Source organism: Schistocerca cancellata, chromosome 2, assembly GCF_023864275.1.
Source record: "Schistocerca cancellata isolate TAMUIC-IGC-003103 chromosome 2, iqSchCanc2.1, whole genome shotgun sequence".
In the NCBI taxonomy this organism is placed as follows: Eukaryota; Metazoa; Arthropoda; class Insecta; order Orthoptera; family Acrididae; genus Schistocerca; species Schistocerca cancellata.
In genome coordinates this window covers 4,992,197-5,013,550 of record NC_064627.1, presented here as the reverse complement: position 1 = coordinate 5,013,550, position 21,354 = coordinate 4,992,197, and the positions used below count along the sequence as shown (strand labels likewise).

The following is a 21,354-nucleotide window of genomic DNA, read 5'->3' as shown; positions in this document are numbered from 1 at the left end:
CTCGAGGAACTGGCGGTTGCGGAAGGAAGCGCTTTCGTCAAATGCGGCCGAAAACTAACATTTTGTGTGTTGGGAGAAAAGCCGAACGCGAATTCTGCCGTGCTCCTACATTAGATGAGCGCCAACGGCCATACCATGATGAATACACCGGTTCTCGTCCGATCACCGAAGTTAAGCATCATCGGGCCCTGCTAGTACTTGGATGGGTGACCGCCTGGGAAACCCGGGTGCTGTTGGCTCCCTTCCTGTTTTTTTTTTTTTGTTATGTCGCCAGCCCAATTTTCAAACTACCTTTCTGTTGTGACAAAGATGCTTCCTTAAACCGTTTAAACTACTGTAATGGTACGATAATGCAGTAATTAACTCAGTTTGAGGGAGAATGTGCTAACCAAGTTTGCCAAGAAGACTTTGAAAACGACAAAACAGTACGAATTGGCAGGTGATTTCTGAAATACGTCACCGCCTATTGTTGTGTAGGAATGTAGAGTTCCAAATTTGATTTGTAACCACGAATTTATTCCTTAGTCGTCTCGTCTCGTCTCGTCTCGTCCCGCAGACGTTTTTCGTGCTTGCGCTGTCATATGGACCACGACCCGAGCGGCAGCGAGCGGCAGTCGAGCAAAGTCGGGACAAGTCGGGACGGGGACAGGGACAGGGATAGGAATGGTGCGAATGCACTGCAAACTACGCAGACACCTGGTGTGAGGCGCGGCGAGGCGAGGCGAGGCGAGGCGAGGAAGCCCACATCGCTACCAGTGGGCCCTCCAGCACGACACTGCCACACCCCGCACAGGCCCTCCGCTGAACACCAGGGACAAGATGCGTCCTCCGCTAGTGTCGAAGGCTGAACGCGCCCAGCGTATGACAGGGGGTGCAACGAGCAGCAGTGCGTCTCACACACGCGGCGGTGCGCCCGCCAATTCGGCCGTCACTCTGCTGGGACGCCGGGCGCGCCTCCCCGCGCCGTCCTCGAGGAACTGGCGGTTGCGGAAGGAAGCGCTTTCGTCAAATGCGGCCGAAAACTAACATTTTGTGTGTTGGGAGAAAAGCCGAACGCGAATTCTGCCGTGCTCCTACATTAGATGAGCGCCAACGGCGATACCATGATGAATACACCGGTTCTCGTCCGACCACCGAAGTTAAGCATCATCATGCCCGGCTAGTACTTGGATGGGTGACCGCCTGGGTCAACCCGGGTGCTGTTGGCTCCCTTCCCGTTTTTTTTTTTTTGTTATGTTGCCAGCCCAATTTTCAAACTACGTTTCTGTTGTGACAAAGATGCTTCCTTAAGCCTTTTAAACTACTGTAATGGTACGAAAATGCAGTAATTAACTCAGTTTGAGGGAGAATGTGCTAACCAAGTTTGCCAAGAAGACTTTGAAAACGACAAAACAGTACGAATCGGCAGGTGATTTCTGAAATACGTCACCGCCTATTGTTGTGTAGGAATGTAGAGTTCCAAATTTGATTTGTAACCACGAATTTATTCCTTAGTCGTCTCGTCTCGTCTCATCTCGTCTCGTCCCGCAGACGTTTTTCGTGCTTGCGCTGTCATATGGACCACGACCCGAGCGGCAGCGGGCGGCAGTCGAGCAAAGTCGGGACAAGTCGGGACGGTGACAGGGACAGGGATAGGAATGGTGCGAATGCACTGCAAACTACGCAGACACCTGGTGTGAGGCGCGGCGAGGCGAGGCGAGGCGAGGCGAGGAAGCCCACATCGCTACCAGTGGGCCCTCCAGCACGACACTGCCACACCCCGCACAGGCCCTCCGCTGAACACCAGGGACAAGATGCGTCCTCCGCTAGTGTCGAAGGCTGAACGCGCCCAGCGAATGACAGGGGGTGCAACGAGCAGCAGTGCGTCTCACACACGCGGCGGTGCGCCCGCCAATTCGGCCGTCACTCTGCTGGGACGCCGGGCGCGCCTCCCCGCGCCGTCCTCGAGGAACTGGCGGTTGCGGAAGGAAGCGCTTTCGTCAAATGCGGCCGAAAACTAACATTTTGTGTGTTGGGAGAAAAGCCGAACGCGAATTCTGCCGTGCTCCTACATTAGATGAGCGCCAACGGCCATACCATGATGAATACACCGGTTCTCGTCCGATCACCGAAGTTAAGCATCATCGGGCCCTGCTAGTACTTGGATGGGTGACCGCCTGGGAAACCCGGGTGCTGTTGGCTCCCTTCCTGTTTTTTTTTTTTTGTTATGTCGCCAGCCCAATTTTCAAACTACCTTTCTGTTGTGACAAAGATGCTTCCTTAAACCGTTTAAACTACTGTAATGGTACGATAATGCAGTAATTAACTCAGTTTGAGGGAGAATGTGCTAACCAAGTTTGCCAAGAAGACTTTGAAAACGACAAAACAGTACGAATTGGCAGGTGATTTCTGAAATACGTCACCGCCTATTGTTGTGTAGGAATGTAGAGTTCCAAATTTGATTTGTAACCACGAATTTATTCCTTAGTCGTCTCGTCTCGTCTCGTCTCGTCCCGCAGACGTTTTTCGTGCTTGCGCTGTCATATGGACCACGACCCGAGCGGCAGCGAGCGGCAGTCGAGCAAAGTCGGGACAAGTCGGGACGGGGACAGGGACAGGGATAGGAATGGTGCGAATGCACTGCAAACTACGCAGACACCTGGTGTGAGGCGCGGCGAGGCGAGGCGAGGCGAGGCGAGGAAGCCCAAATCGCTACCAGTGGGCCCTCCAGCACGACACTGCCACACCCCGCACAGGCCCTCCGCTGAACACCAGGGACAAGATGCGTCCTCCGCTAGTGTCGAAGGCTGAACGCGCCCAGCGAATGACAGGGGGTGCAACGAGCAGCAGTGCGTCTCACACACGCGGCGGTGCGCCCGCCAATTCGGCCGTCACTCTGCTGGGACGCCGGGCGCGCCTCCCCGCGCCGTCCTCGAGGAACTGGCGGTTGCGGAAGGAAGCGCTTTCGTCAAATGCGGCCGAAAACTAACATTTTGTGTGTTGGGAGAAAAGCCGAACGCGAATTCTGCCGTGCTCCTACATTAGATGAGCGCCAACGGCGATACCATGATGAATACACCGGTTCTCGTCCGACCACCGAAGTTAAGCATCATCATGCCCGGCTAGTACTTGGATGGGTGACCGCCTGGGTCAACCCGGGTGCTGTTGGCTCCCTTCCCGTTTTTTTTTTTTTGTTATGTTGCCAGCCCAATTTTCAAACTACGTTTCTGTTGTGACAAAGATGCTTCCTTAAGCCTTTTAAACTACTGTAATGGTACGAAAATGCAGTAATTAACTCAGTTTGAGGGAGAATGTGCTAACCAAGTTTGCCAAGAAGACTTTGAAAACGACAAAACAGTACGAATCGGCAGGTGATTTCTGAAATACGTCACCGCCTATTGTTGTGTAGGAATGTAGAGTTCCAAATTTGATTTGTAACCACGAATTTATTCCTTAGTCGTCTCGTCTCGTCTCGTCTCGTCTCGTCCCGCAGACGTTTTTCGTGCTTGCGCTGTCATATGGACCACGACCCGAGCGGCAGCGGGCGGCAGTCGAGCAAAGTCGGGACAAGTCGGGACGGGGACAGGGACAGGGATAGGAATGGTGCGAATGCACTGCAAACTACGCAGACACCTGGTGTGAGGCGCGGCGAGGCGAGGCGAGGCGAGGCGAGGAAGCCCACATCGCTACCAGTGGGCCCTCCAGCACGACACTGCCACACCCCGCACAGGCCCTCCGCTGAACACCAGGGACAAGATGCGTCCTCCGCTAGTGTCGAAGGCTGAACGCGCCCAGCGAATGACAGGGGGTGCAACGAGCAGCAGTGCGTCTCACACACGCGGCGGTGCGCCCGCCAATTCGGCCGTCACTCTGCTGGGACGCCGGGCGCGCCTCCCCGCGCCGTCCTCGAGGAACTGGCGGTTGCGGAAGGAAGCGCTTTCGTCAAATGCGGCCGAAAACTAACATTTTGTGTGTTGGGAGAAAAGCCGAACGCGAATTCTGCCGTGCTCCTACATTAGATGAGCGCCAACGGCGATACCATGATGAATACACCGGTTCTCGTCCGACCACCGAAGTTAAGCATCATCATGCCCGGCTAGTACTTGGATGGGTGACCGCCTGGGTCAACCCGGGTGCTGTTGGCTCCCTTCCCGTTTTTTTTTTTTTGTTATGTTGCCAGCCCAATTTTCAAACTACGTTTCTGTTGTGACAAAGATGCTTCCTTAAGCCTTTTAAACTACTGTAATGGTACGAAAATGCAGTAATTAACTCAGTTTGAGGGAGAATGTGCTAACCAAGTTTGCCAAGAAGACTTTGAAAACGACAAAACAGTACGAATCGGCAGGTGATTTCTGAAATACGTCACCGCCTATTGTTGTGTAGGAATGTAGAGTTCCAAATTTGATTTGTAACCACGAATTTATTCCTTAGTCGTCTCGTCTCGTCTCGTCTCGTCTCGTCCCGCAGACGTTTTTCGTGCTTGCGCTGTCATATGGACCACGACCCGAGCGGCAGCGGGCGGCAGTCGAGCAAAGTCGGGACAAGTCGGGACGGGGACAGGGACAGGGATAGGAATGGTGCGAATGCACTGCAAACTACGCAGACACCTGGTGTGAGGCGCGGCGAGGCGAGGCGAGGCGAGGCGAGGAAGCCCACATCGCTACCAGTGGGCCCTCCAGCACGACACTGCCACACCCCGCACAGGCCCTCCGCTGAACACCAGGGACAAGATGCGTCCTCCGCTAGTGTCGAAGGCTGAACGCGCCCAGCGAATGACAGGGGGTGCAACGAGCAGCAGTGCGTCTCACACACGCGGCGGTGCGCCCGCCAATTCGGCCGTCACTCTGCTGGGACGCCGGGCGCGCCTCCCCGCGCCGTCCTCGAGGAACTGGCGGTTGCGGAAGGAAGCGCTTTCGTCAAATGCGGCCGAAAACTAACATTTTGTGTGTTGGGAGAAAAGCCGAACGCGAATTCTGCCGTGCTCCTACATTAGATGAGCGCCAACGGCCATACCATGATGAATACACCGGTTCTCGTCCGATCACCGAAGTTAAGCATCATCGGGCCCTGCTAGTACTTGGATGGGTGACCGCCTGGGAAACCCGGGTGCTGTTGGCTCCCTTCCTGTTTTTTTTTTTTTGTTATGTCGCCAGCCCAATTTTCAAACTACCTTTCTGTTGTGACAAAGATGCTTCCTTAAACCGTTTAAACTACTGTAATGGTACGATAATGCAGTAATTAACTCAGTTTGAGGGAGAATGTGCTAAACAAGTTTGCCAAGAAGACTTTGAAAACGACAAAACAGTACGAATTGGCAGGTGATTTCTGAAATACGTCACCGCCTATTGTTGTGTAGGAATGTAGAGTTCCAAATTTGATTTGTAACCACGAATTTATTCCTTAGTCGTCTCGTCTCGTCTCGTCTCGTCTCGTCCCGCAGACGTTTTTCGTGCTTGCGCTGTCATATGGACCACGACCCGAGCGGCAGCGAGCGGCAGTCGAGCAAAGTCGGGACAAGTCGGGACGGGGACAGGGACAGGGATAGGAATGGTGCGAATGCACTGCAAACTACGCAGACACCTGGTGTGAGGCGCGGCGAGGCGAGGCGAGGCGAGGCGAGGAAGCCCACATCGCTACCAGTGGGCCCTCCAGCACGACACTGCCACACCCCGCACAGGCCCTCCGCTGAACACCAGGGACAAGATGCGTCCTCCGCTAGTGTCGAAGGCTGAACGCGCCCAGCGTATGACAGGGGGTGCAACGAGCAGCAGTGCGTCTCACACACGCGGCGGTGCGCCCGCCAATTCGGCCGTCACTCTGCTGGGACGCCGGGCGCGCCTCCCCGCGCCGTCCTCGAGGAACTGGCGGTTGCGGAAGGAAGCGCTTTCGTCAAATGCGGCCGAAAACTAACATTTTGTGTGTTGGGAGAAAAGCCGAACGCGAATTCTGCCGTGCTCCTACATTAGATGAGCGCCAACGGCGATACCATGATGAATACACCGGTTCTCGTCCGACCACCGAAGTTAAGCATCATCATGCCCGGCTAGTACTTGGATGGGTGACCGCCTGGGTCAACCCGGGTGCTGTTGGCTCCCTTCCCGTTTTTTTTTTTTTGTTATGTTGCCAGCCCAATTTTCAAACTACGTTTCTGTTGTGACAAAGATGCTTCCTTAAGCCTTTTAAACTACTGTAATGGTACGAAAATGCAGTAATTAACTCAGTTTGAGGGAGAATGTGCTAACCAAGTTTGCCAAGAAGACTTTGAAAACGACAAAACAGTACGAATCGGCAGGTGATTTCTGAAATACGTCACCGCCTATTGTTGTGTAGGAATGTAGAGTTCCAAATTTGATTTGTAGCCACGAATTTATTCCTTAGTCGTCTCGTCTCGTCTCGTCTCGTCTCGTCCCGCAGACGTTTTTCGTGCTTGCGCTGTCATATGGACCACGACCCGAGCGGCAGCGGGCGGCAGTCGAGCAAAGTCGGGACAAGTCGGGACGGTGACAGGGACAGGGATAGGAATGGTGCGAATGCACTGCAAACTACGCAGACACCTGGTGTGAGGCGCGGCGAGGCGAGGCGAGGCGAGGCGAGGAAGCCCACATCGCTACCAGTGGGCCCTCCAGCACGACACTGCCACACCCCGCACAGGCCCTCCGCTGAACACCAGGGACAAGATGCGTCCTCCGCTAGTGTCGAAGGCTGAACGCGCCCAGCGAATGACAGGGGGTGCAACGAGCAGCAGTGCGTCTCACACACGCGGCGGTGCGCCCGCCAATTCGGCCGTCACTCTGCTGGGACGCCGGGCGCGCCTCCCCGCGCCGTCCTCGAGGAACTGGCGGTTGCGGAAGGAAGCGCTTTCGTCAAATGCGGCCGAAAACTAACATTTTGTGTGTTGGGAGAAAAGCCGAACGCGAATTCTGCCGTGCTCCTACATTAGATGAGCGCCAACGGCCATACCATGATGAATACACCGGTTCTCGTCCGATCACCGAAGTTAAGCATCATCGGGCCCTGCTAGTACTTGGATGGGTGACCGCCTGGGAAACCCGGGTGCTGTTGGCTCCCTTCCTGTTTTTTTTTTTTTGTTATGTCGCCAGCCCAATTTTCAAACTACCTTTCTGTTGTGACAAAGATGCTTCCTTAAACCGTTTAAACTACTGTAATGGTACGATAATGCAGTAATTAACTCAGTTTGAGGGAGAATGTGCTAACCAAGTTTGCCAAGAAGACTTTGAAAACGACAAAACAGTACGAATTGGCAGGTGATTTCTGAAATACGTCACCGCCTATTGTTGTGTAGGAATGTAGAGTTCCAAATTTGATTTGTAACCACGAATTTATTCCTTAGTCGTCTCGTCTCGTCTCGTCTCGTCTCGTCCCGCAGACGTTTTTCGTGCTTGCGCTGTCATATGGACCACGACCCGAGCGGCAGCGAGCGGCAGTCGAGCAAAGTCGGGACAAGTCGGGACGGGGACAGGGACAGGGATAGGAATGGTGCGAATGCACTGCAAACTACGCAGACACCTGGTGTGAGGCGCGGCGAGGCGAGGCGAGGCGAGGCGAGGAAGCCCAAATCGCTACCAGTGGGCCCTCCAGCACGACACTGCCACACCCCGCACAGGCCCTCCGCTGAACACCAGGGACAAGATGCGTCCTCCGCTAGTGTCGAAGGCTGAACGCGCCCAGCGAATGACAGGGGGTGCAACGAGCAGCAGTGCGTCTCACACACGCGGCGGTGCGCCCGCCAATTCGGCCGTCACTCTGCTGGGACGCCGGGCGCGCCTCCCCGCGCCGTCCTCGAGGAACTGGCGGTTGCGGAAGGAAGCGCTTTCGTCAAATGCGGCCGAAAACTAACATTTTGTGTGTTGGGAGAAAAGCCGAACGCGAATTCTGCCGTGCTCCTACATTAGATGAGCGCCAACGGCGATACCATGATGAATACACCGGTTCTCGTCCGACCACCGAAGTTAAGCATCATCATGCCCGGCTAGTACTTGGATGGGTGACCGCCTGGGTCAACCCGGGTGCTGTTGGCTCCCTTCCCGTTTTTTTTTTTTTGTTATGTTGCCAGCCCAATTTTCAAACTACGTTTCTGTTGTGACAAAGATGCTTCCTTAAGCCTTTTAAACTACTGTAATGGTACGAAAATGCAGTAATTAACTCAGTTTGAGGGAGAATGTGCTAACCAAGTTTGCCAAGAAGACTTTGAAAACGACAAAACAGTACGAATCGGCAGGTGATTTCTGAAATACGTCACCGCCTATTGTTGTGTAGGAATGTAGAGTTCCAAATTTGATTTGTAACCACGAATTTATTCCTTAGTCGTCTCGTCTCGTCTCGTCTCGTCTCGTCCCGCAGACGTTTTTCGTGCTTGCGCTGTCATATGGACCACGACCCGAGCGGCAGCGGGCGGCAGTCGAGCAAAGTCGGGACAAGTCGGGACGGGGACAGGGACAGGGATAGGAATGGTGCGAATGCACTGCAAACTACGCAGACACCTGGTGTGAGGCGCGGCGAGGCGAGGCGAGGCGAGGCGAGGAAGCCCACATCGCTACCAGTGGGCCCTCCAGCACGACACTGCCACACCCCGCACAGGCCCTCCGCTGAACACCAGGGACAAGATGCGTCCTCCGCTAGTGTCGAAGGCTGAACGCGCCCAGCGAATGACAGGGGGTGCAACGAGCAGCAGTGCGTCTCACACACGCGGCGGTGCGCCCGCCAATTCGGCCGTCACTCTGCTGGGACGCCGGGCGCGCCTCCCCGCGCCGTCCTCGAGGAACTGGCGGTTGCGGAAGGAAGCGCTTTCGTCAAATGCGGCCGAAAACTAACATTTTGTGTGTTGGGAGAAAAGCCGAACGCGAATTCTGCCGTGCTCCTACATTAGATGAGCGCCAACGGCCATACCATGATGAATACACCGGTTCTCGTCCGATCACCGAAGTTAAGCATCATCGGGCCCTGCTAGTACTTGGATGGGTGACCGCCTGGGAAACCCGGGTGCTGTTGGCTCCCTTCCTGTTTTTTTTTTTTGTTATGTCGCCAGCCCAATTTTCAAACTACCTTTCTGTTGTGACAAAGATGCTTCCTTAAACCGTTTAAACTACTGTAATGGTACGATAATGCAGTAATTAACTCAGTTTGAGGGAGAATGTGCTAACCAAGTTTGCCAAGAAGACTTTGAAAACGACAAAACAGTACGAATTGGCAGGTGATTTCTGAAATACGTCACCGCCTATTGTTGTGTAGGAATGTAGAGTTCCAAATTTGATTTGTAACCACGAATTTATTCCTTAGTCGTCTCGTCTCGTCTCGTCTCGTCCCGCAGACGTTTTTCGTGCTTGCGCTGTCATATGGACCACGACCCGAGCGGCAGCGAGCGGCAGTCGAGCAAAGTCGGGACAAGTCGGGACGGGGACAGGGACAGGGATAGGAATGGTGCGAATGCACTGCAAACTACGCAGACACCTGGTGTGAGGCGCGGCGAGGCGAGGCGAGGCGAGGCGAGGAAGCCCACATCGCTACCAGTGGGCCCTCCAGCACGACACTGCCACACCCCGCACAGGCCCTCCGCTGAACACCAGGGACAAGATGCGTCCTCCGCTAGTGTCGAAGGCTGAACGCGCCCAGCGAATGACAGGGGGTGCAACGAGCAGCAGTGCGTCTCACACACGCGGCGGTGCGCCCGCCAATTCGGCCGTCACTCTGCTGGGACGCCGGGCGCGCCTCCCCGCGCCGTCCTCGAGGAACTGGCGGTTGCGGAAGGAAGCGCTTTCGTCAAATGCGGCCGAAAACTAACATTTTGTGTGTTGGGAGAAAAGCCGAACGCGAATTCTGCCGTGCTCCTACATTAGATGAGCGCCAACGGCGATACCATGATGAATACACCGGTTCTCGTCCGACCACCGAAGTTAAGCATCATCATGCCCGGCTAGTACTTGGATGGGTGACCGCCTGGGTCAACCCGGGTGCTGTTGGCTCCCTTCCCGTTTTTTTTTTTTTGTTATGTTGCCAGCCCAATTTTCAAACTACGTTTCTGTTGTGACAAAGATGCTTCCTTAAGCCTTTTAAACTACTGTAATGGTACGAAAATGCAGTAATTAACTCAGTTTGAGGGAGAATGTGCTAACCAAGTTTGCCAAGAAGACTTTGAAAACGACAAAACAGTACGAATCGGCAGGTGATTTCTGAAATACGTCACCGCCTATTGTTGTGTAGGAATGTAGAGTTCCAAATTTGATTTGTAACCACGAATTTATTCCTTAGTCGTCTCGTCTCGTCTCGTCTCGTCTCGTCCCGCAGACGTTTTTCGTGCTTGCGCTGTCATATGGACCACGACCCGAGCGGCAGCGAGCGGCAGTCGAGCAAAGTCGGGACAAGTCGGGACGGGGACAGGGACAGGGATAGGAATGGTGCGAATGCACTGCAAACTACGCAGACACCTGGTGTGAGGCGCGGCGAGGCGAGGCGAGGCGAGGCGAGGAAGCCCACATCGCTACCAGTGGGCCCTCCAGCACGACACTGCCACACCCCGCATAGGCCCTCCGCTGAACACCAGGGACAAGATGCGTCCTCCGCTAGTGTCGAAGGCTGAACGCGCCCAGCGAATGACAGGGGGTGCAACGAGCAGCAGTGCGTCTCACACACGCGGCGGTGCGCCCGCCAATTCGGCCGTCACTCTGCTGGGACGCCGGGCGCGCCTCCCCGCGCCGTCCTCGAGGAACTGGCGATTGCGGAAGGAAGCGCTTTCGTCAAATGCGGCCGAAAACTAACATTTTGTGTGTTGGGAGAAAAGCCGAACGCGAATTCTGCCGTGCTCCTACATTAGATGAGCGCCAACGGCCATACCATGATGAATACACCGGTTCTCGACCGATCACCGAAGTTAAGCATCATCGGGCCCTGCTAGTACTTGGATGGGTGACCGCCTGGGAAACCCGGGTGCTGTTGGCTCCCTTCCTGTTTTTTTTTTTTTGTTATGTCGCCAGCCCAATTTTCAAACTACCTTTCTGTTGTGACAAAGATGCTTCCTTAAACCGTTTAAACTACTGTAATGGTACGAAAATGCAGTAATTAACTCAGTTTGAGGGAGAATGTGCTAACCAAGTTTGCCAAGAAGACTTTGAAAACGACAAAACAGTACGAATTGGCAGGTGATTTCTGAAATACGTCACCGCCTATTGTTGTGTAGGAATGTAGAGTTCCAAATTTGATTTGTAACCACGAATTTATTCCTTAGTCGTCTCGTCTCGTCTCGTCTCGTCTCGTCCCGCAGACGTTTTTCGTGCTTGCGCTGTCATATGGACCACGACCCGAGCGGCAGCGAGCGGCAGTCGAGCAAAGTCGGGACAAGTCGGGACGGGGACAGGGACAGGGATAGGAATGGTGCGAATGCACTGCAAACTACGCAGACACCTGGTGTGAGGCGCGGCGAGGCGAGGCGAGGCGAGGCGAGGAAGCCCACATCGCTACCAGTGGGCCCTCCAGCACGACACTGCCACACCCCGCACAGGCCCTCCGCTGAACACCAGGGACAAGATGCGTCCTCCGCTAGTGTCGAAGGCTGAACGCGCCCAGCGAATGACAGGGGGTGCAACGAGCAGCAGTGCGTCTCACACACGCGGCGGTGCGCCCGCCAATTCGGCCGTCACTCTGCTGGGACGCCGGGCGCGCCTCCCCGCGCCGTCCTCGAGGAACTGGCGGTTGCGGAAGGAAGCGCTTTCGTCAAATGCGGCCGAAAACTAACATTTTGTGTGTTGGGAGAAAAGCCGAACGCGAATTCTGCCGTGCTCCTACATTAGATGAGCGCCAACGGCGATACCATGATGAATACACCGGTTCTCGTCCGACCACCGAAGTTAAGCATCATCATGCCCGGCTAGTACTTGGATGGGTGACCGCCTGGGTCAACCCGGGTGCTGTTGGCTCCCTTCCCGTTTTTTTTTTTTTGTTATGTTGCCAGCCCAATTTTCAAACTACGTTTCTGTTGTGACAAAGATGCTTCCTTAAGCCTTTTAAACTACTGTAATGGTACGAAAATGCAGTAATTAACTCAGTTTGAGGGAGAATGTGCTAACCAAGTTTGCCAAGAAGACTTTGAAAACGACAAAACAGTACGAATCGGCAGGTGATTTCTGAAATACGTCACCGCCTATTGTTGTGTAGGAATGTAGAGTTCCAAATTTGATTTGTAACCACGAATTTATTCCTTAGTCGTCTCGTCTCGTCTCGTCTCGTCTCGTCCCGCAGACGTTTTTCGTGCTTGCGCTGTCATATGGACCACGACCCGAGCGGCAGCGAGCGGCAGTCGAGCAAAGTCGGGACAAGTCGGGACGGGGACAGGGACAGGGATAGGAATGGTGCGAATGCACTGCAAACTACGCAGACACCTGGTGTGAGGCGCGGCGAGGCGAGGCGAGGCGAGGCGAGGAAGCCCACATCGCTACCAGTGGGCCCTCCAGCACGACACTGCCACACCCCGCACAGGCCCTCCGCTGAACACCAGGGACAAGATGCGTCCTCCGCTAGTGTCGAAGGCTGAACGCGCCCAGCGAATGACAGGGGGTGCAACGAGCAGCAGTGCGTCTCACACACGCGGCGGTGCGCCCGCCAATTCGGCCGTCACTCTGCTGGGACGCCGGGCGCGCCTCCCCGCGCCGTCCTCGAGGAACTGGCGGTTGCGGAAGGAAGCGCTTTCGTCAAATGCGGCCGAAAACTAACATTTTGTGTGTTGGGAGAAAAGCCGAACGCGAATTCTGCCGTGCTCCTACATTAGATGAGCGCCAACGGCCATACCATGATGAATACACCGGTTCTCGTCCGATCACCGAAGTTAAGCATCATCGGGCCCTGCTAGTACTTGGATGGGTGACCGCCTGGGAAACCCGGGTGCTGTTGGCTCCCTTCCTGTTTTTTTTTTTTTGTTATGTCGCCAGCCCAATTTTCAAACTACCTTTCTGTTGTGACAAAGATGCTTCCTTAAACCGTTTAAACTACTGTAATGGTACGATAATGCAGTAATTAACTCAGTTTGAGGGAGAATGTGCTAAACAAGTTTGCCAAGAAGACTTTGAAAACGACAAAACAGTACGAATTGGCAGGTGATTTCTGAAATACGTCACCGCCTATTGTTGTGTAGGAATGTAGAGTTCCAAATTTGATTTGTAACCACGAATTTATTCCTTAGTCGTCTCGTCTCGTCTCGTCTCGTCTCGTCCCGCAGACGTTTTTCGTGCTTGCGCTGTCATATGGACCACGACCCGAGCGGCAGCGAGCGGCAGTCGAGCAAAGTCGGGACAAGTCGGGACGGGGACAGGGACAGGGATAGGAATGGTGCGAATGCACTGCAAACTACGCAGACACCTGGTGTGAGGCGCGGCGAGGCGAGGCGAGGCGAGGCGAGGAAGCCCACATCGCTACCAGTGGGCCCTCCAGCACGACACTGCCACACCCCGCACAGGCCCTCCGCTGAACACCAGGGACAAGATGCGTCCTCCGCTAGTGTCGAAGGCTGAACGCGCCCAGCGAATGACAGGGGGTGCAACGAGCAGCAGTGCGTCTCACACACGCGGCGGTGCGCCCGCCAATTCGGCCGTCACTCTGCTGGGACGCCGGGCGCGCCTCCCCGCGCCGTCCTCGAGGAACTGGCGGTTGCGGAAGGAAGCGCTTTCGTCAAATGCGGCCGAAAACTAACATTTTGTGTGTTGGGAGAAAAGCCGAACGCGAATTCTGCCGTGCTCCTACATTAGATGAGCGCCAACGGCGATACCATGATGAATACACCGGTTCTCGTCCGACCACCGAAGTTAAGCATCATCATGCCCGGCTAGTACTTGGATGGGTGACCGCCTGGGTCAACCCGGGTGCTGTTGGCTCCCTTCCCGTTTTTTTTTTTTTGTTATGTTGCCAGCCCAATTTTCAAACTACGTTTCTGTTGTGACAAAGATGCTTCCTTAAGCCTTTTAAACTACTGTAATGGTACGAAAATGCAGTAATTAACTCAGTTTGAGGGAGAATGTGCTAACCAAGTTTGCCAAGAAGACTTTGAAAACGACAAAACAGTACGAATCGGCAGGTGATTTCTGAAATACGTCACCGCCTATTGTTGTGTAGGAATGTAGAGTTCCAAATTTGATTTGTAACCACGAATTTATTCCTTAGTCGTCTCGTCTCGTCTCGTCTCGTCTCGTCCCGCAGACGTTTTTCGTGCTTGCGCTGTCATATGGACCACGACCCGAGCGGCAGCGAGCGGCAGTCGAGCAAAGTCGGGACAAGTCGGGACGGGGACAGGGACAGGGATAGGAATGGTGCGAATGCACTGCAAACTACGCAGACACCTGGTGTGAGGCGCGGCGAGGCGAGGCGAGGCGAGGCGAGGAAGCCCACATCGCTACCAGTGGGCCCTCCAGCACGACACTGCCACACCCCGCACAGGCCCTCCGCTGAACACCAGGGACAAGATGCGTCCTCCGCTAGTGTCGAAGGCTGAACGCGCCCAGCGAATGACAGGGGGTGCAACGAGCAGCAGTGCGTCTCACACACGCGGCGGTGCGCCCGCCAATTCGGCCGTCACTCTGCTGGGACGCCGGGCGCGCCTCCCCGCGCCGTCCTCGAGGAACTGGCGGTTGCGGAAGGAAGCGCTTTCGTCAAATGCGGCCGAAAACTAACATTTTGTGTGTTGGGAGAAAAGCCGAACGCGAATTCTGCCGTGCTCCTACATTAGATGAGCGCCAACGGCCATACCATGATGAATACACCGGTTCTCGACCGATCACCGAAGTTAAGCATCATCGGGCCCTGCTAGTACTTGGATGGGTGACCGCCTGGGAAACCCGGGTGCTGTTGGCTCCCTTCCTGTTTTTTTTTTTTTGTTATGTCGCCAGCCCAATTTTCAAACTACCTTTCTGTTGTGACAAAGATGCTTCCTTAAACCGTTTAAACTACTGTAATGGTACGAAAATGCAGTAATTAACTCAGTTTGAGGGAGAATGTGCTAACCAAGTTTGCCAAGAAGACTTTGAAAACGACAAAACAGTACGAATTGGCAGGTGATTTCTGAAATACGTCACCGCCTATTGTTGTGTAGGAATGTAGAGTTCCAAATTTGATTTGTAACCACGAATTTATTCCTTAGTCGTCTCGTCTCGTCTCGTCTCGTCTCGTCCCGCAGGCGTTTTTCGTGCTTGCGCTGTCATATGGACCACGACCCGAGCGGCAGCGAGCGGCAGTCGAGCAAAGTCGGGACAAGTCGGGACGGGGACAGGGACAGGGATAGGAATGGTGCGAATGCACTGCAAACTACGCAGACACCTGGTGTGAGGCGCGGCGAGGCGAGGCGAGGCGAGGCGAGGAAGCCCACATCGCTACCAGTGGGCCCTCCAGCACGACACTGCCACACCCCGCACAGGCCCTCCGCTGAACACCAGGGACAAGATGCGTCCTCCGCTAGTGTCGAAGGCTGAACGCGCCCAGCGAATGACAGGGGGTGCAACGAGCAGCAGTGCGTCTCACACACGCGGCGGTGCGCCCGCCAATTCGGCCGTCACTCTGCTGGGACGCCGGGCGCGCCTCCCCGCGCCGTCCTCGAGGAACTGGCGGTTGCGGAAGGAAGCGCTTTCGTCAAATGCGGCCGAAAACTAACATTTTGTGTGTTGGGAGAAAAGCCGAACGCGAATTCTGCCGTGCTCCTACATTAGATGAGCGCCAACGGCCATACCATGATGAATACACCGGTTCTCGTCCGATCACCGAAGTTAAGCATCATCGGGCCCGGCTAGTACTTGGATGGGTGACCGCCTGGGAAACCCGGGTGCTGCTGGCTCCCTTCCTGTTTTTTTTTGTTATGTCGCCAGCCCAATTTTCAAACTACCTTTCTGTTGTGACAAAGATGCTTCCTTAAGCCTTTTAAACTACTGTAATGGTACGAAAATGCAGTAATTAACTCAGTTTGAGGGCGAATGTGCTAACCAAGTTTGCCAAGAAGACTTTGAAAACGACAAAATAGTACGAATCGGCAGGTGTTTTTTGAAATACGTCACCGCCTATTGTTGTGTAGGAGTGTAGAGTTCCAAATTTGATGTGTAACCACGAATTTATTCCTTAGTCGTCTCGTCTCGTCTCGTCTCGTCTCGTCCCGCAGACGTTTGTCGTGCTTGCGCTGTCATATGGACCACGACCCGAGCGGCAGCGAGCGGCAGTCGAGCAAAGTCGGGACAAGTCGGGACGGGGACAGGGACAGGGATAGGAATGGTGCGAATGCACTGCAAACTACGCAGACACCTGGTGTGAGGCGCGGCGAGGCGAGGCGAGGCGAGGCGAGGAAGCCCACATCGCTACCAGTGGGCCCTCCAGCACGACACTGCCACACCCCGCACAGGCCCTCCGCTGAACACCAGGGACAAGATGCGTCCTCCGCTAGTGTCGAAGGCTGAACGCGCCCAGCGAATGACAGGGGGTGCAACGAGCAGCAGTGCGTCTCACACACGCGGCGGTGCGCCCGCCAATTCGGCCGTCACTCTGCTGGGACGCCGGGCGCGCCTCCCCGCGCCGTCCTCGAGGAACTGGCGGTTGCGGAAGGAAGCGCTTTCGTCAAATGCGGCCGAAAACTAACATTTTGTGTGTTGGGAGAAAAGCCGAACGCGAATTCTGCCGTGCTCCTACATTAGATGAGCGCCAACGGCCATACCATGATGAATACACCGGTTCTCGACCGATCACCGAAGTTAAGCATCATCGGGCCCTGCTAGTACTTGGATGGGTGACCGCCTGGGAAACCCGGGTGCTGTTGGCTCCCTTCCTGTTTTTTTTTTTTTGTTATGTCGCCAGCCCAATTTTCAAACTACCTTTCTGTTGTGACAAAGATGCTTCCTTAAACCGTTTAAACTACTGTAATGGTACGAAAATGCAGTAATTAACTCAGTTTGAGGGAGAATGTGCTAACCAAGTTTGCCAAGAAGACTTTGAAAACGACAAAACAGTACGAATTGGCAGGTGATTTCTGAAATACGTCACCGCCTATTGTTGTGTAGGAATGTAGAGTTCCAAATTTGATTTGTAACCACGAATTTATTCCTTAGTCGTCTCGTCTCGTCTCGTCTCGTCTCGTCCCGCAGACGTTTTTCGTGCTTGCGCTGTCATATGGACCACGACCCGAGCGGCAGCGAGCGGCAGTCGAGCAAAGTCGGGACAAGTCGGGACGGGGACAGGGACAGGGATAGGAATGGTGCGAATGCACTGCAAACTACGCAGACACCTGGTGTGAGGCGCGGCGAGGCGAGGCGAGGCGAGGCGAGGAAGCCCACATCGCTACCAGTGGGCCCTCCAGCACGACACTGCCACACCCCGCACAGGCCCTCCGCTGAACACCAGGGACAAGATGCGTCCTCCGCTAGTGTCGAAGGCTGAACGCGCCCAGCGAATGACAGGGGGTGCAACGAGCAGCAGTGCGTCTCACACACGCGGCGGTGCGCCCGCCAATTCGGCCGTCACTCTGCTGGGACGCCGGGCGCGCCTCCCCGCGCCGTCCTCGAGGAACTGGCGGTTGCGGAAGGAAGCGCTTTCGTCAAATGCGGCCGAAAACTAACATTTTGTGTGTTGGGAGAAAAGCCGAACGCGAATTCTGCCGTGCTCCTACATTAGATGAGCGCCAACGGCCATACCATGATGAATACACCGGTTCTCGACCGATCACCGAAGTTAACCATCATCGGGCCCTGCTAGTACTTGGATGGGTGACCGCCTGGGAAACCCGGGTGCTGTTGGCTCCCTTCCTGTTTTTTTTTTTTTGTTATGTCGCCAGCCCAATTTTCAAACTACCTTTCTGTTGTGACAAAGATGCTTCCTTAAACCGTTTAAACTACTGTAATGGTACGAAAATGCAGTAATTAACTCAGTTTGAGGGAGAATGTGCTAACCAAGTTTGCCAAGAAGACTTTGAAAACGACAAAACAGTACGAATTGGCAGGTGATTTCTGAAATACGTCACCGCCTATTGTTGTGTAGGAATGTAGAGTTCCAAATTTGATTTGTAACCACGAATTTATTCCTTAGTCGTCTCGTCTCGTCTCGTCTCGTCTCGTCCCGCAGACGTTTTTCGTGCTTGCGCTGTCATATGGACCACGACCCGAGCGGCAGCGAGCGGCAGTCGAGCAAAGTCGGGACAAGTCGGGACGGGGACAGGGACAGGGATAGGAATGGTGCGAATGCACTGCAAACTACGCAGACACCTGGTGTGAGGCGCGGCGAGGCGAGGCGAGGCGAGGCGAGGAAGCCCACATCGCTACCAGTGGGCCCTCCAGCACGACACTGCCACACCCCGCACAGGCCCTCCGCTGAACACCAGGGACAAGATGCGTCCTCCGCTAGTGTCGAAGGCTGAACGCGCCCAGCGAATGACAGGGGGTGCAACGAGCAGCAGTGCGTCTCACACACGCGGCGGTGCGCCCGCCAATTCGGCCGTCACTCTGCTGGGACGCCGGGCGCGCCTCCCCGCGCCGTCCTCGAGGAACTGGCGGTTGCGGAAGGAAGCGCTTTCGTCAAATGCGGCCGAAAACTAACATTTTGTGTGTTGGGAGAAAAGCCGAACGCGAATTCTGCCGTGCTCCTACATTAGATGAGCGCCAACGGCGATACCATGATGAATACACCGGTTCTCGTCCGACCACCGAAGTTAAGCATCATCATGCCCGGCTAGTACTTGGATGGGTGACCGCCTGGGTCAACCCGGGTGCTGTTGGCTCCCTTCCCGTTTTTTTTTTTTTGTTATGTTGCCAGCCCAATTTTCAAACTACGTTTCTGTTGTGACAAAGATGCTTCCTTAAGCCTTTTAAACTACTGTAATGGTACGAAAATGCAGTAATTAACTCAGTTTGAGGGAGAATGTGCTAACCAAGTTTGCCAAGAAGACTTTGAAAACGACAAAACAGTACGAATCGGCAGGTGATTTCTGAAATACGTCACCGCCTATTGTTGTGTAGGAATGTAGAGTTCCAAATTTGATTTGTAACCACGAATTTATTCCTTAGTCGTCTCGTCTCGTCTCGTCTCGTCTCGTCCCGCAGACGTTTTTCGTGCTTGCGCTGTCATATGGACCACGACCCGAGCGGCAGCGAGCGGCAGTCGAGCAAAGTCGGGACAAGTCGGGACGGGGACAGGGACAGGGATAGGAATGGTGCGAATGCACTGCAAACTACGCAGACACCTGGTGTGAGGCGCGGCGAGGCGAGGCGAGGCGAGGCGAGGAAGCCCACATCGCTACCAGTGGGCCCTCCAGCACGACACTGCCACACCCCGCACAGGCCCTCCGCTGAACACCAGGGACAAGATGCGTCCTCCGCTAGTGTCGAAGGCTGAACGCGCCCAGCGAATGACAGGGGGTGCAACGAGCAGCAGTGCGTCTCACACACGCGGCGGTGCGCCCGCCAATTCGGCCGTCACTCTGCTGGGACGCCGGGCGCGCCTCCCCGCGCCGTCCTCGAGGAACTGGCGGTTGCGGAAGGAAGCGCTTTCGTCAAATGCGGCCGAAAACTAACATTTTGTGTGTTGGGAGAAAAGCCGAACGCGAATTCTGCCGTGCTCCTACATTAGATGAGCGCCAACGGCCATACCATGATGAATACACCGGTTCTCGACCGATCACCGAAGTTAAGCATCATCGGGCCCTGCTAGTACTTGGATGGGTGACCGCCTGGGAAACCCGGGTGCTGTTGGCTCCCTTCCTGTTTTTTTTTTTTTGTTATGTCGCCAGCCCAATTTTCAAACTACCTTTCTGTTGTGACAAAGATGCTTCCTTAAACCGTTTAAACTACTGTAATGGTACGAAAATGCAGTAATTAACTCAGTTTGAGGGAGAATGTGCTAACCAAGTTTGCCAAGAAGACTTTGAAAACGACAAAACAGTACGAATTGGCAGGTGATTTCTGAAATACGTCACCGCCTATTGTTGTGTAGGAATGTAGAGTTCCAAATTTGATTTGTAACCACGAATTTATTCCTTAGTCGTCTCGTCTCGTCTCGTCTCGTCTCGTCCCGCAGGCGTTTTTCGTGCTTGCGCTGTCATATGGACCACGACCCGAGCGGCAGCGAGCGGCAGTCGAGCAAAGTCGGGACAAGTCGGGACGGGGACAGGGACAGGGATAGGAATGGTGCGAATGCACTGCAAACTACGCAGACACCTGGTGTGAGGCGCGGCGAGGCGAGGCGAGGCGAGGCGAGGAAGCCCACATCGCTACCAGTGGGCCCTCCAGCACGACACTGCCACACCCCGCACAGGCCCTCCGCTGAACACCAGGGACAAGATGCGTCCTCCGCTAGTGTCGAAGGCTGAACGCGCCCAGCGAATGACAGGGGGTGCAACGAGCAGCAGTGCGTCTCACACACGCGGCGGTGCGCCCGCCAATTCGGCCGTCACTCTGCTGGGACGCCGGGCGCGCCTCCCCGCGCCGTCCTCGAGGAACTGGCGGTTGCGGAAGGAAGCGCTTTCGTCAAATGCGGCCGAAAACTAACATTTTGTGTGTTGGGAGAAAAGCCGAACGCGAATTCTGCCGTGCTCCTACATTAGATGAGCGCCAACGGCCATACCATGATGAATACACCGGTTCTCGTCCGATCACCGAAGTTAAGCATCATCGGGCCCGGCTAGTACTTGGATGGGTGACCGCCTGGGAAACCCGGGTGCTGCTGGCTCCCTTCCTGTTTTTTTTTGTTATGTCGCCAGCCCAATTTTCAAACTACCTTTCTGTTGTGACAAAGATGCTTCCTTAAGCCTTTTAAACTACTGTAATGGTACGAAAATGCAGTAATTAACTCAGTTTGAGGGCGAATGTGCTAACCAAGTTTGCCAAGAAGACTTTGAAAACGACAAAATAGTACGAATCGGCAGGTGTTTTTTGAAATACGTCACCGCCTATTGTTGTGTAGGAGTGTAGAGTTCCAAATTTGATGTGTAACCACGAATTTATTCCTTAGTCGTCTCGTCTCGTCTCGTCTCGTCCCGCAGACGTTTGTCGTGCTTGCGCTGTCATATGGACCACGACCCGAGCGGCAGCGAGCGGCAGTCGAGCAAAGTCGGGACAAGTCGGGACGGGGACAGGGACAGGGATAGGAATGGTGCGAATGCACTGCAAACTACGCAGACACCTGGTGTGAGGCGCGGCGAGGCGAGGCGAGGCGAGGCGAGGAAGCCCACATCGCTACCAGTGGGCCCTCCAGCACGACACTGCCACACCCCGCACAGGCCCTCCGCTGAACACCAGGGACAAGATGCGTCCTCCGCTAGTGTCGAAGGCTGAACGCGCCCAGCGAATGACAGGGGGTGCAACGAGCAGCAGTGCGTCTCACACACGCGGCGGTGCGCCCGCCAATTCGGCCGTCACTCTG

At 54.9% G+C, this 21,354-nt stretch overlaps 13 non-coding genes and 9 pseudogenes across 13 annotated transcripts; all 22 read left to right on the top strand.

Annotated features, from left to right (window-relative positions):
• Window positions 1-120: 120 nt before the first annotated feature.
• Window positions 121-239, top strand: LOC126163882 (5S ribosomal RNA). Its single transcript, XR_007535305.1, has one exon. It is a non-coding gene; the product is annotated as a 5S ribosomal RNA (ribosomal RNA).
• Window positions 240-1,088: 849 nt separating this feature from the next.
• LOC126164025 (5S ribosomal RNA) lies at window positions 1,089-1,208 on the top strand (annotated as a pseudogene).
• An 854-nt stretch (window positions 1,209-2,062) lies between these two features.
• Window positions 2,063-2,181, top strand: LOC126163881 (5S ribosomal RNA). Its single transcript, XR_007535303.1, has one exon. It is a non-coding gene; the product is annotated as a 5S ribosomal RNA (ribosomal RNA).
• An 849-nt stretch (window positions 2,182-3,030) lies between these two features.
• Window positions 3,031-3,150, top strand: LOC126164023 (5S ribosomal RNA; annotated as a pseudogene).
• An 854-nt stretch (window positions 3,151-4,004) lies between these two features.
• Window positions 4,005-4,124, top strand: LOC126164022 (5S ribosomal RNA; annotated as a pseudogene).
• An 854-nt stretch (window positions 4,125-4,978) lies between these two features.
• LOC126163880 (5S ribosomal RNA) lies at window positions 4,979-5,097 on the top strand. Its single transcript, XR_007535302.1, has one exon. It is a non-coding gene; the product is annotated as a 5S ribosomal RNA (ribosomal RNA).
• An 854-nt stretch (window positions 5,098-5,951) lies between these two features.
• Window positions 5,952-6,071, top strand: LOC126164021 (5S ribosomal RNA; annotated as a pseudogene).
• Window positions 6,072-6,925: 854 nt separating this feature from the next.
• Window positions 6,926-7,044, top strand: LOC126163868 (5S ribosomal RNA). Its single transcript, XR_007535301.1, has one exon. It is a non-coding gene; the product is annotated as a 5S ribosomal RNA (ribosomal RNA).
• An 854-nt stretch (window positions 7,045-7,898) lies between these two features.
• On the top strand, window positions 7,899-8,018 carry LOC126164020 (5S ribosomal RNA; annotated as a pseudogene).
• An 854-nt stretch (window positions 8,019-8,872) lies between these two features.
• Window positions 8,873-8,991, top strand: LOC126163856 (5S ribosomal RNA). Its single transcript, XR_007535300.1, has one exon. It is a non-coding gene; the product is annotated as a 5S ribosomal RNA (ribosomal RNA).
• Window positions 8,992-9,839: 848 nt separating this feature from the next.
• Window positions 9,840-9,959, top strand: LOC126164019 (5S ribosomal RNA; annotated as a pseudogene).
• An 854-nt stretch (window positions 9,960-10,813) lies between these two features.
• LOC126163962 (5S ribosomal RNA) lies at window positions 10,814-10,932 on the top strand. Its single transcript, XR_007535381.1, has one exon. It is a non-coding gene; the product is annotated as a 5S ribosomal RNA (ribosomal RNA).
• Window positions 10,933-11,786: 854 nt separating this feature from the next.
• LOC126164018 (5S ribosomal RNA) lies at window positions 11,787-11,906 on the top strand (annotated as a pseudogene).
• Window positions 11,907-12,760: 854 nt separating this feature from the next.
• Window positions 12,761-12,879, top strand: LOC126163845 (5S ribosomal RNA). The gene has a single exon (XR_007535299.1). It is a non-coding gene; the product is annotated as a 5S ribosomal RNA (ribosomal RNA).
• An 854-nt stretch (window positions 12,880-13,733) lies between these two features.
• LOC126164017 (5S ribosomal RNA) lies at window positions 13,734-13,853 on the top strand (annotated as a pseudogene).
• Window positions 13,854-14,707: 854 nt separating this feature from the next.
• Window positions 14,708-14,826, top strand: LOC126163961 (5S ribosomal RNA). The gene has a single exon (XR_007535380.1). It is a non-coding gene; the product is annotated as a 5S ribosomal RNA (ribosomal RNA).
• Window positions 14,827-15,680: 854 nt separating this feature from the next.
• Window positions 15,681-15,799, top strand: LOC126163576 (5S ribosomal RNA). The gene has a single exon (XR_007535271.1). It is a non-coding gene; the product is annotated as a 5S ribosomal RNA (ribosomal RNA).
• An 850-nt stretch (window positions 15,800-16,649) lies between these two features.
• Window positions 16,650-16,768, top strand: LOC126163960 (5S ribosomal RNA). The gene has a single exon (XR_007535379.1). It is a non-coding gene; the product is annotated as a 5S ribosomal RNA (ribosomal RNA).
• Window positions 16,769-17,622: 854 nt separating this feature from the next.
• On the top strand, window positions 17,623-17,741 carry LOC126163973 (5S ribosomal RNA). Its single transcript, XR_007535392.1, has one exon. It is a non-coding gene; the product is annotated as a 5S ribosomal RNA (ribosomal RNA).
• Window positions 17,742-18,595: 854 nt separating this feature from the next.
• LOC126164016 (5S ribosomal RNA) lies at window positions 18,596-18,715 on the top strand (annotated as a pseudogene).
• Window positions 18,716-19,569: 854 nt separating this feature from the next.
• Window positions 19,570-19,688, top strand: LOC126163959 (5S ribosomal RNA). The gene has a single exon (XR_007535378.1). It is a non-coding gene; the product is annotated as a 5S ribosomal RNA (ribosomal RNA).
• An 854-nt stretch (window positions 19,689-20,542) lies between these two features.
• LOC126163565 (5S ribosomal RNA) lies at window positions 20,543-20,661 on the top strand. The gene has a single exon (XR_007535270.1). It is a non-coding gene; the product is annotated as a 5S ribosomal RNA (ribosomal RNA).
• Window positions 20,662-21,354: the final 693 nt, after the last annotated feature.